This window comes from Carcharodon carcharias, chromosome 19, assembly GCF_017639515.1.
Source record: "Carcharodon carcharias isolate sCarCar2 chromosome 19, sCarCar2.pri, whole genome shotgun sequence".
Taxonomy (NCBI): domain Eukaryota; kingdom Metazoa; phylum Chordata; class Chondrichthyes; order Lamniformes; family Lamnidae; genus Carcharodon; species Carcharodon carcharias.
In genome coordinates, this window is record NC_054485.1 from 50,907,806 (window position 1) to 50,921,877 (window position 14,072).

A 14,072-nucleotide genomic window follows, 5' to 3' on the forward strand; every position below is an offset into this window, starting at 1 on the left:
ATTATCTCCTCACGACCCATGTAAACTCAGTGGCTAAAATGATTGAAGTCAATAAAGTTCGACTGGAGAGTTCCAAAAATCAGTGTGCACATTGTGTAGGTCAAATAATGCAGTATCTGATAAAGTAAAAAACTGCAGATGCTGGAAATCCAAAACAAAAACAAAAATACCTGGAAGATTTCGGCAGGTCTGACAGCATCTGCGGAGAGGAACACAGTTAACATTTAGAGTCCAAATGACTCTTCCTCAGTTCTGATGAAGAGTCATTTGGACTCGAAACGTTAACTGTATTCCTCTCCACAGATGCTGTCAGCCCTGCTCAGTATCTGATAAACTTGCTTTATCGTTTTAAATATGAAGTCACAGTAGCAAATCTTGCTTTAGTCAGTAGGCAGATGAGAACTACTACAGGATAAAAATAAGAGGCCCTCCATTTAATTGGATAAGACACCACTCCGACACGTCGTCATTGCTTTGAATTTTGCTCAGATGCTTTGTGCATTGTGAGATGAGGTGGTCTTTATTTGGATACAATATAATAGAAATTTAAGCAGATTTTCTGATAAAACTGACAACATTGTTCTTGAATTTTGATTTTGTTTTTAATGTTTAAAATTAGCACTCTTTAAAGGATTAGAGATCAAACTTACTGGAATGTTGTCATAGATTAAATGGGGATCCACATTTCAGAACTCTACAACTTAACACTCCAACCTCAAAAATTTTTGGCTTGCACACTATAATTTCTGTATTGCAGTGGGAGATGATCAATGTAGAAACATTGAAATGTAATTCCACTTTTAATCTACTTATTGCCAGAATTGCAGATCGGAAAGAACTGCTGAAAATAATAATCCTTATTCAGCAAACTTATGACCGTAGCTCTCATTCAAGGTCTTTCTCTCTCTCTTTCCTGCTTGAAACTCAGTTATTATTCGCACTTCAAAAATAAAGAAATGCATTTCACTAAATTTATACAAGTAGCAAAACTTGTGGATTAATGTGGGAGGAATGAGTTGTCAGTGTTATTAAATGTCTTGACTCGCCAATGGCAATATTTTGATATTTATTTATTCATTCATTCATTCAGCAGCTGTAGACATTGGCAAAAACAGCAATTTATTCCCCTTGAGGTGGTGGTGGTGGTGGTAAACTGCCTTCTCAAACAATTGGGATTGCACAGTGCTGTTAGGGAGGGAGGGAGTTCCAGGGTTCGGATCTAGAGACGCTGAAGGAACGGCAATTATGGGCCTGAACTTCCGAGCATTAGCAATCACCGTCGGATTGCCACTGCACTCCTTTTTGCTTACCCAGATTGGGATCTGCTGATTTCTCGCTTGATCTTCTGACCCAGGCCTGTTAAGAAATGTGCAGCGCAGCAGCTTCGGGGGAGAGGAAGCCACACCCACCCCTTCGTTACAGCACCAGCTGCCATAAACCAGGTAAGTTTAAAGGCCCCAGCCACTTTGTGACCCCAGGGAGAAGATAAATGGGTGAGGAGGTAGGGTTGGTGGTGGGGAGGGCAAGTGGTCAGTTAGGGAACAGGGGTGTAAAGTGGTCAGTTCAGGAGTGGGAGGTGTCAGGTTATCAGTGGGGCGGGTGTAGTTGGGTGGTCAGTTAGAGGGCAGGGAGTAGTTGGGAGGATTGTCAGGGTGTAGTCAGGGGGTTGGTAGTCAGAAGGGTAGTGGATAGCCTTAATATTATTATGTTCACATGTGGTGCTCCAGGCCATGTTGATTTATGACTGTCCTTCAACAAAGCAAATCCCATCTATAAATGGGGTGGGGGGAGGTCCGGGCGAAGAGAAATGAAATGAGTAACTTCCATCATGGCTCAGACATGAGTTTTCTTTCCAAAATTACTTTGACAAAAAGGTTTTGGTAGTTCTTGATTTGGTTTTAGGTTTTAATATTCCCGACCACAACTCAACTAGTACGGTTTACCATCTGATTTAACCATTAATGTTGCGTTGCTCCCGACAATAAAGATGTGGGGGGATCAGGAGGTGCTCTGGAGCGGATCAGCCATCCTGTCATTACCCGATCTGGTGAGATAACTTTCACAGCATGAGGGGTCCATCTGATTGTCATAAGCCACTTAGTCAGCATTTTTACCCATTGAGTTGGGTGATTAAGTGTAGAATTTTTAAAAATATTTTCTTTATTGTTCTGTTTCCCTTTTCTCCTACTCCTGTGGGTGGTGAGAAATATGCAATTTGTTTTATTTAAATGATCTTCTGTAAAAGTGAAAATTTTGCCTGTAAAACGAGACACCTGCTCTCTAACAAAAACAGAAAATGCTGGAAAAGCTCAGCAGGTCTAACAGCATCTGTGGCGAGAGAAATAGAGTTAATGTTTTGAGTCCGTATGACTCTTCTTCAAAGCCAAAGAGAAGTAGAAATGCTGGAATTTATACTGTAAGGGGAGTGGAGCAGGTGAAGCTGGATAGGCGGCCAGCAGTGGAGGCAAAGGAGAGATTGACAAAGATGACATGAAGAAAAGGATAAAGGGGTGTTAATGGTGGTTGCACTGGCTAAAGGTGGTGCTGAAAGTGGAATTAAGATCAAAAAGCAGAATGTGGTAATAGCTGGACAAGCACTGTGGAAAGAACAACGTGAACAAGTGACAGATGGCTCTGGTGGGGTGGGGGGAGGGGATGGTGATGGGAAAATAGGATAAAAGGTGTGGATAAAGCAATGAATAAAAATGAAAATTTTAAAAAATGAATATTGAAAAAAGGGGATTAAAAAGGGGTCCTGTTTGTGGATTTTGGCAGCTGTCCAGTGTTGGGAGACTATGAGTTTGGAAGTTGTGGAGGGAAGATCTCCAGGGGAGATGAGGTCGGTGACAGTCTTAGAAACAATAGCTTGATGTTCGGTGGTGGGGTTAAGGGCTGGGGGAGGTAGGAGGAAGTATCTGAGAATTGGCACTCAGCCTCTGCGAGGTAGAGGTCAGTATACCAGACAACAACAGCACCACCCTTGTCGGCAGCTTTGATAAAAAAGTCAGGGTTGGAACTGAGAGAACGGAATGCGGCAAGTTCAGAAGGAGACAAATTAAAGTGGGTGAGAGGAACAGAGAAATTGAGACAACTGATGTCACGCCGACAGTTCTCAATGAAAAGATCAAGAGCAGATAAGAGGCCAAAGGGAAGGGTCTAGGTGGAGGGAGAATACTGGAGGCGGGAGAAAGGATCTATTGAACGGGGGGAGGACTCCTGCCCAAAGAAGTGAGCACGGAGACGAAGGCGGCGGAAGATGAGTTCAGCATCGTGGTGAGCCAGAATTTACTGAGGTGAGAGCGTAAGGGTATGAAACAGTCCTTTGCTGAGCACTGAACATTCAGCATCAGAGAGGGGAAGGTTAGAGGTTATGGTGAAAACATGGCAAGGGCTGGGATTAGAAGATAGGATGGGGTCAGGAGGACGGGAAGGGTGGAGTGTCCTGGATGGGCGTTGGTATCAATGAGTTGTTGGAGCTTGCGTTCCTTAGCATCTGAAAGGAAGAGACGAAGTTTGTTAAGGCATCAGATGAGACGAAGAATAAAATAAAACTGGGGACAAGGGCAGCTTTGAGATAGGGAAGTCAACACTGCTAGAGAGAGAGGTAGAGTGTGTTCATATGGTTGCGCGTGGCACTGAATGTGGATCTCAGGATGTGGCAAGAACAGCAGTCTGAGGAACATTGTATATCCCAGAGATACCTGTAAACCTGGGTGGGTTTGAAACATGAGGGATGGAACTTCAGTTGGAAACCACATGGGGTAAGTCAGAGATGGAGACAGTCACTGAGAAAAGAAATATGGCTGTGAAAGCGAGTTTGGTAAACACCTTGTCAAACACCAGGAGGGAAACGGAAAGCAATGAAGGTGAAAAGGGCAAAGGAGACAAACAGAAATCCTGTCGGAGAGAAGAGCAGTACTTCTTCAAGTTAGCATTCCTGGAAGAGAAGTGACAGTGAATTAAACACTAAGATAAAAGCAAAATACTGCGGATGCTGGAAATCTGAAATAAAAACAGAAAATGCTGGAAAAACTCAGCAGGTCTAACAGCATCTGTGGAAATACAGAGTTAACATTTCAAGTCCGTATGACTCTTCTTCAGAGCTAAAGAGGAGTAAAAATGTGATGAAATTTATACTGTGTAAGGGGGAGTGAAGCTGGATAGAAGGTCAGTGATAGGTGGAGGTAAAGGAGAGATTGACAAAGATGTCATGAAGAAAAGGATAAAGGGGTGTTAATGGTGGTGGCACTGGCTAAAGGAGATGCTGATGGTGGCATTAAGGTCAGAAAGCAGAAAGTGGTAATAGCAGGGCAGGAGTAAGCACTCTGGAAAGAACATGAACAAGTGACAAATGGCCCTTGTGGGGGTAGGGTGGGGGGGAGGGGAATGTGGTGGGAAAAAAGATCGAAAATTGGATAAAAGGTGCAGATAAAACAGTGAATAAAAATTAAAATAAATAAAAATTAAAATGTGAATAAAAATAAAAATTTAAAAATAAAAATGAATATTGAAAAAAGGGATGAAGATGGAGGAGAGAGTTCATGGTCTGAAGTTATTGAAGTCAATGTTAAGTCTGGAAGGCTGTAAAGTGCCTAATCAGAAGATGAGGTGCTGTTCCTCCAGTTTGCGTTGAGCTTCACTGGAACATTGCAGCAGGCCAAGGATGGACATGTGGGCATGAGAGCAGGGTGGTGTGTTGAAATGGCTAGCACTTGCTAGCCTTTCTCTCCACCTGTATTGGAACTCCCACAGTTCACCCCACTCAATAATATGCTGCCTGTGGTAGTGGCTATGTTAGCCTTAGAAGGCCTCTGTCCATTTTGTGAAGTTGTCAATAATCAGCAGACAGTGAAGATAGCAGGATGGTGATTTGTGAAAAGGTGTAACTGTGTCTGTGATCCCCCTGGGGGTGGGGTGCTGCATAAGAAGGCATGGTTAGTACATGAGGATGGCAATTTACTGCCAACAGAATAAGTAGCTTGTGACTCACCAAACAGTTTAATAGCTGTCTTATTTCAACTCTTTCTTGGACTCGAACTCAAGTTCTGTCAAAGGGTCATGAGGACTCGAGACGTCAACTCTTTTCTTCTCCGCCGATGCTGCCAGACCTGCTGAGTTTTTCCAGGTAATTCTGTTTTAGTTTAATAGTTGTCTGGTCTGAGCCACCATGCAACTTATCAAGTCCGAGCTTCTGTGGCTTCTACAGAATATGGCCACCTATAGCAGGGTTCTGAAATAAATGGGACAACTCCTCAGTTGTATGAAGGAGTACACAAACAATTAGAAATGAGCCTGGATCAGGCGAATACATCCACGAGTGTTGTTTAAAATTAATTATAGGTTTATATGCATGGAGTGCAGGCTGAGGCTGGGGCTTGTTATCTTGATGTCAATGTTTGTTCATGCAGAGGCCAGGACATTTATAGAGTATGCAAATCACTCTGATGTTCTCAATTAGTTACCACGCTAACTAGAAGGGCTGAGGCTTGCCAAGGAGCCCCTATGTGTGGGCTGCGTTGTTTTTTGATGGCTTGTCAACACCTGTTGAGTGTGGGTCAGTTCCCTTAGTGTGAGTCTCTTAGTATATTTGCTTCCTATCTTTCATAGCCAGCTTTGACAATTTGAAGAATTGATCATAAAGTGACAATTTATTCCCAGTAGTCTGATTTTATTTTAAGGTGGGGGGTGGTGTTGGCTTGTGCCAAAATTACAGCTGTCCCACAGACCAATCAAGCAACGGCCCAATGAAAGCAAAATACTGCCAATACTGGAAATCTGAAATTAAAACAGAAAATGCTGGAAAAACTCAGCAGGTCTGGCAGCAACTGTGGAGAGAGAAACAGGAGTTAATGTTTTGAGTCTGTATGATTCCTTTTCAGAATTGAGTGGCCCTGGCAGAACCCAAACTGAGTATCAGTGAGCAGGTTATTGCTAAACAAGTGCCACTTGATGCACTGTTGATGATCCCTTCCATCACTTTACTGATGATCAAGAGTAGACTGATGGGCGGTAATTGGCTGAGTTGGATTTGTCCTGATTTTTGTGCACAGGACATACCTGGGCAATTTTCCACATTGCTGAATAGATGCCAGTGTTGCAGCTGTACTGGAACAGCTTGGCTAGGGGTGTGGCAAGTTCTGGAGTGCAAGTCTTCAGCACTATTGCTGGGATATTGTCAGGGCCCATAGCCTTTGCAGTGTCCAGTGCTTTCAGCCATTTCTTGATTTCATGTGGAGTGAATTGAGTTGGCTGAACACTGGCATCTGTGATGTTGGGGACATCCGGAGAAGGCAGAGATGGATCATCCATTAGGCTGGTAAGTGGCAAGTAACATTTGTGCCACACAATTGCCAGCCAATGACCATCTCCATCCAACAAAAGAGAATCCAACCGTCTCCTCTTGACATTTAATGGCATTACCACTGCTGAATACTCCACTAGCAACATCCTGGGGCTTACCACTGACCAAAAATGGAACCGGAATAGGCATATAAATACCGTTGCTACAAGAACAGGTCAGAGACTGGGCATTTTCAGCAGATTAACTTGCCTCCTGATACCCTATCTATAAGGCACAAGTCAAGAGTATGATGGAATACCCTCCACTTGCCTGGATGAGTGCAACTCCAACAACACTCAAGAAACTCAACACTAGCCAAGACAAAACAACCCCATCCACATTAACAAACAGCGGCAACAGTGTGTACTATCTACAAGATGCAATGCAACAACTCACCAGGATCCTTCAACAGCACATCCAAACCCATGACCTCTACCACCTAGAAGAACAAGGGCAGCAGACTAATGGGAATACTACTGCCTGCAAGTTTCTCTCCAAAACACTAACCATCCTGACTTGGAAATATATCATCATTCCTTCACTATCACTGAGTCAAAATCCTGGAACTCCCTCTCTAACAGCACTGTGGGTGTACCTACACCACATGGACTGCAGCGATTCAAGAAGGTAGCACACAACCATTTTCTCAAGGGCAATAAGGGATGGGCAATAAATGGTGGCCTAGCCAGCAATGCCTACATCCCATGAAAGAATTTTTAAAAATTGAAGGGTCTTTTCATCACCAAGCATATCTGATGACTCAAACTAGCAGACAACATATCTCCTGGTTTGTGGTTGAGTGAAGTATGTGGCACACAGGGAGTCAGAATTTAGAGGCTTAGGGTGCAGTTGAAGCGTTTTCACTACCAGTAGTCAGTGTCTCTCACAATAAATGCCTTCTCCACTCAAGTCAATAACTTGCGATGTTTTAAGCAATAGGTAAAAGCTTACCTTGGACACACTGACATCAAATTGCCAACCAGGCTTTGGTCGGTTGCGCCTACCTCTTAAATAAAGTGGCTTGCTAGGATCTAGGTGACCAGGCAAGTTTCTTGTATTCTTGGGGCAAAATACTGTGGAAGTTGGAAACCTGAAATAAAGAGAGAAATTGCTGGAAATACTCAGTAGGTCAGGCAGAATCTGTGAAGAGAGAAACAGAATTAATGTTTCGGGTGAATGTCTTTCTCTAGTATCCCACCAAGCCAGGAAAAACTGAAGTACCGTTTTAGACGCTGGTAAAGGTAGACACTGAATAACTTGTATTCTGTGCTGCTCTGGCCTTTGTGCATCAGCAGAGGAAACATCGAGGATTGCAATTCATTCCTGTAGTAGCTAAACATTTAGCTGATTCCATTTTAATCTAGCCCTTTTGGAACAGCTTGTCAAACAGCAGGAGATGTTTATCTCTTCATTGTTGCTAATAAATTATGTACTGCAACAATCAGGTTTAGAAAATCCTTCAATGGCATGAACAACTCGCTTATGAAATCTAGTTGGAGCATTTTCTGATATGTTTTAAACTGTTCTTGCTCTTCAGGTGTTGTCCCTTTCTCCTTTAAATCTGCTGTCACCACACTTCTCAAAAAACTAACACTTGACCTCACTGTCCTTAAACGACTGCTCATCTCCAACCTCCCTTTCCTATCCAAAGTCTTGGAATTTATGGACACCTCCAAATTCATGCCCACCTTTCCTGAAATGCCACGCTTGAATCCTTCCAATTAGGTTTCTGCCTCTTGCACAATGCCAGAATGTATCTTATCAAAGCCATAAATGACATCCTATATGACTGTGGCAAAGATAAACTACCCATCCTCATCCTTCTCAATCTGTCTGCAGCCTTCGACTTAATTGACCGCACCATCTTCCTCCAACATCTCTCCATTGTTGTCCAGATGGGTAGGACTGCTCTCACCTGGTTCCATTCTCATCTATCTAATCGTAGTCAGAGAACCATTTGCAATGACTTCACATCCCCCTCTGGTGTTCTCCTCCCATTTCTTATCTATGTGCTGGCCCGCAGCAACATCATCTGAAAGCATGGCATTAGTTTTCAAATGTACACTGAACAACACGCAGCTCCACCTCACCACCACCTGTCCTCCACCGATGCCAAATTATCAGACTGCTTATCTAAAATCCCATACCGGACAGGCAAAAACTTCCTCCAATTAAATACTGGGAAAACTGAAGCTATTGTTTCCGGTCTCCGTTCCTTAATGACCAACTTCATCCCTTGCCCTGGAAGCAATGAGACTAAACTAGGCTGTTCGCAGCCTCAGTGTCACACTTAACACTGAGAGGAGTTCCAGCCACATATTTGCTCCACTGCAAGACAGCACATTTCCACCACATAGCATCACCCGACTTCATCCCTGCCTCAGTCCTTTTGTTGCCTTTGTTACCTTGGGACTTGACTATTCCAATTCATTCCTTGCTGCTCTCCTTCATTCTACTGACTGTAAATTTGAGGACATCCAAAATTCTGCTATGTGTCTTACCTCACAGCAAGTCCCGATTACCCATCATCCGTGCTCACTGATCTACATTAGCTCCCTGCCAAGCAACAACTGATTTTAAAATTCTCATCCTTATTTTCAAATCACTCCGTAGTCCCACTCCTCCCTATCTCTGTAATCTTCTCCAGTCTTACAAAACTCCAAGATATCTACGTTCCTCTACTTCTGGTCTCTTTAGCATTCCTAATTGTAATTGCTCCACCATTGGTTGCTATGCTTTTAGTTGTCTAGGTCCCAAGCTCTGGAATTTCCTCCCTCTCCCTCGCTTTCCTCCTTTAATAAGCTCCTTAAAACTTACCTCTCACGAAGCTTTTGGTTATCTCCTTATATGGCTTGGTGTTTTTTCATGTTTTTATAATGCTCCTGTGAAGCACAGGGGTGGTATGGCTTCAAAATAAGGGGTTGCCCATTTCAGATGGAGATGAGGAGGAATTTCTTCTCTCAGAGGGGCATTAATCTTTGGAAATCACTGCCCAAGAGCAGTGATCAAAGGAAATAAAAGCAGGAATAGGACATCCAACCTATCGAGTCTGCTGCACCATTCAATAAGGTCATGGCTGATCTGATTGTGGTCTTTATGCCACTTCCCTGCCTGCATCTCATAACCTTGGACTCCCTTGTAGATCGAAAATCTGTCTAACTCAGCCTTGACTGCTTTTCATGAAAGAGAATTCCAAAGATTAACAACCCGAAGAAATTCCTCCTCAGGTCCCTTATTTTTAAACTGTCCCCCTGGTTCTAGAGTTCCCTATGCAGGGAGACATCCTCTCAGCATTTATCCTGTGAAGCCCCCTCAGATATTATATGTTTCAAAAAGATCACCTCTCATTCTTTCAAACTCCAATGAACATAGGCCCAACCTGCTTAACCTTTCCTCATAAGATAAACTCCTCATCCCACAAATCAGTGGAGGCTGGGTTCTTGAATATATTCAAGCCCGAGTTAGGTAGGTGTTCAATCTACAAGGGAGTCAAGGGCTATTGGATGGGCAGCAGGCAGGAAAATGAAGTTAAACCACAGTCAAATCAGCCATGATCTTATTCAGTATTCAGCTACATTGATACCACATGAAGTGAATTGAACTAGCCGATGAGTAGCCAGTGTGATGATAGAGAAGCCAAGCTGGATCACCCACTCAGCTCTTCTGGATGAAGATGGTTGCAATGCTTCAGCCGTGTCTTTTGCATATTTATGCGTTCAGGATGGGGTTGTTCTGAGCTTCCTCCCCTTGTTTAATGGTCTACCACCATTCATAATGGAATGTGCAAGGCTGTGTGCTGGTCACTCCTACCAATACTGCCAGAGACATTCATCAGCAACAAGTGGATTGGTAAGGATGAAGTCCAGTAACTTTTGCTCTCACATGGTATTCTCAATTGCTAGCCTAAAGCCCAGATTTCAGTCATGTCCTTCGGGACTTGGGCAGAAATGGCACAACCGAACCATCCTTAATGAAGGACATTGAGGTCCACCAAGTGGACAATCTGTGCTCTTGCTACCCTCAGTCATTTGTGGGATCCTGCTGTGTGTAAACTGGCTATCACATTTTCCTGCGTTATGGCTGTGACTACACTTCAAAAGAAGTTTATTGGTCACTCTTTTGGAGAGTAGACTGTGGTAGTATAAATATTTACAGGCCAAGTAAGAATCAGATAGGTTGCAACAGGAACACTTGCCCCCTGGGTAAATGACCCAAAGCCTGAGCTCAGAACTACACTCAAGGGAACTGTTCTTCTGCCTGAGAAATGCTGTCACTATAGTAAAGGCTCGCTCTGCATCTGTAACCCTTTGGGCCTGCTAATGTCACACCAGAGAAGCAAAAGAAAAAATTTAAAGATTGTTCTTCCATATCTTCACATTGGTTTGACTCATCATACATCTGTTCACCCATCTGGCACACCTCTGCCATGTGCTACACATCGAGGGTCAAGGTGGATTTATTGCCTGCGATGTGAGTTGGAAGAGTTTTAGGGCTGTTGGGTGGGGTGCAAAACATATTCTTTTATCTGAAGGACATTCAACTTGTGCATTATTTTTCATTCGCTGGTAGGTAGAATACAGCTAAACTGCAATGAGGACACCTTGCATTTGATCCTGGTGGTAGTTGATGTTATGGAAAACTGACATTTAACCACTCAACCAGTAATCCAACCACTACAAACACTGTTCACTCAGTTAAGTAATAATAAAGAGCTGAAGGTTGTTTTGGAGTGGTCAGGAATGAGAATGAAGAATGTATTCTAGAATAACACACCCTGCTCATAATAAGTCAGTATTTATTAATCAGGCTCTTATGCATCATATTGCTCAGTTTCAAAAAAGGTTAATTTTCCACATTAGCAGATATTCCAAACCAAAGTACAATATTACTTTTATACAAAAACAAGCAATTCAGCAAACAGCATTTTTTTCCACATTTACATTCTTCAAAAATACAAATTCATTGTTATTCCTCACTCTTTGGATTTTGGAGACATTCTCTTCCTTTGGAAGCAACTGTTAATGTTTTTTTCTTTCGCATCAGCATTCAGGAATGAAGACATTCCCATATATTTACACATTTAAATAGATCCAGTAATACAGTAAACACTGCAGTGTTTGATCTCCAATATCCCTAACCCAAACCCTTGGCTTCACCATGTAAGGCCTATTGAAATTACAGAAAAGTCAGTTCTAGAGACTCTTTTGCTCTTCCCACACTATAGTCTACAATGGTGATATGGTTAGCTCTGAGGTTGCATATAGTCAAGATGCAACAATCCAAAAATGTGTTGTTAGCCAATTGTGCTGTATCAACAAACAACTGGACAAAAGTCACATCTAGAGTGCAGTATGAATGTTGCAAGGTATGTGGCAAAGGGCTCACTTTAATATCCCCTTATAGATCATCTATACCTTTTAAAAATCAACCAATTGCAAAGGATTATGATTAAACACACAATCCTGTTTTTATTTAAATTAATTCTTTGGGATGTGTATGTCGCTAGCAAGGCCAGCAATTATTGCCCATCCCTAGTAAACATTTATTGTTGATTTTAAAGATATTTAAACAACCCATCAGGAGAATAGGATTAAAGTCCAAATACATGTGGGCACCAAATTAACATCAGGAGGTATGGTCACAGGCCTGGAGAAGCCTTATAAAGTATATAGTATATAGTTCAACTAATTTTAGCTCCTATGGTATCGTTGGGCTCAGCCACTGCTCCAAGGCAGCTCATCCCATTTGTCCAAATGGATTTTCTTTTTACAAATCTATAAGTATGAAAATTAATACATTAGAAAAGCGACAGTACAGCAGCGAGGGAAACCATTTCCCCATGTCGCCGAGGTAGCTGCACTGCTGTTTCAAGCAGAGACCAGGAAGGGAAAGGTCAGAAAGTGAGTTGTCCCGGACCTGGAGAACAGGGACAAAACAAAAGGATAAACTATCGAAAATTAAAAATCACAAAAATGGTTTTTTATACTTCTTTGTAATGGTTCAATTTTCAAAATGGTCACTGGTGCTGCTACTCACTCTAAAAATGCAATGCAAGAGTTTATAAGTCCACTTTAAGATGCCAGGAGTCCAGCTGACGAAGCACAAAAGTATCCCTAGGCTACATTGATCACAACCATGTCATTCCACATTAAGTCAGGGAAGCAAAAACAAACATAAGTAAATATGGAGCGTTCGTATGAGTTAACAAAAATATACATCTAAGTCAGCAACCCATGAGCATATCCACAAATATACACTCTGCCTGGGGCTTGGAAGAGTTGCTTTCTAAATTATAAATCTGTTTAGTAATAAATCCATCTGCTTCAGTCTACCTGAAGACCATTACGTAATAGTTTCAGCTCAATTTACTGCGTTAGTTTGCCTGTGCAAGTTGGGAGATAATTTTGATTGGCGTCACCAGTTGGCATGTGCAATAGATTTAAAGTGGACTTAAAACTAGTTCACTGTGCATAATTTATAGTAATATATTTTTCTAAACCAAATTCAAAAAAGTTGTTTCTGCATCACATATCCAGTTAAACGATTATACAATAGAACAAAGTGGTTTGACTCCCAAGTTTGCATAGAGCCTAATAAAAAGCAAAGTGCCACTAACAAAGTGTATGAAATGATTACAGTTAACAGGAGCCAGCTGTATGAAAGGAAACAGCACATTCCAGAGGTGTAATCACAACACAGAGCTCCTCCGCATCCTTATACAGTACTCACCAATGCTGGTATTGTGATATAACATGGATATAGTCACTACTCTTCATACACCCATAAATTTTCAGAAGTAACATGTACAAATTAAAGCAAAGTATATTTACATAAAGTTTTTGCAACAAAAACCAAAATAGTCTTCTCAGTAACGAGTGCAATAGAACACAATTGCAAATTAATTAACCTAAAGTGCTTCAATTTAAGGGATAAACAAAAGAAAGACTTGTAAGGTACCCTAACAGTTTTCCTAATGTATAGATTCAACAAAATTGAAATGGCAGATACTTCAAAATGAAACTTTCATTCATTTTTTCTTACCCAATTGAACAACACAGAATAACAACATCTGTCTCACTGGGCATCAAGAGTCCTTGATAATTTACAATGTATTTACGAGTTTTCAAAATATAATGGGCCAAAGACCTTCCTTTTGGAGGGAAGAGGAAAGAAGGTTGCTGTGATCAGCAAACAGATGGGAGATTTTCCAGCATCAATTCCATACTAATCACATAGCTTTAGCAGGATTTTGGCACAGAGTTCTCTGGGGAATGCGGAAAAGGAAGCCATTCATTCAGTTCTGAAACAGATTTTAGGCAATCTTCACAATTCTCTTGTCCAATCCTGCTCTACCATAACGTTTAATGCTCTTGTGCAGCGTTACTATGAACTCAACTCTGCCACCACACAAGGTGCCTATTTCATTACCCACTTCGTTTGATAAATCAAGGTGAGTGCAAAAGTGAACTCGTATTTTATATTTGGTTAGTGAATTTATATCAGCTGCAACTGAGGAGATTCTAGTTTTAAAAAGCAAAAAAAAATCAGTGATATAGATCATTATGCAATACAGTGGCCCTAATTGCATTAGAGGTCAAGAAAGTCTCTGCATATAGCAACTAGTACAGATTCAACAATAATCACAATATCAGTGCAGGTTGCAACAAGAATTAAATGTTCCATTAAGGTGCACGAAAATATAAAACCAAGCCATAATCCCAAAACATTAAGA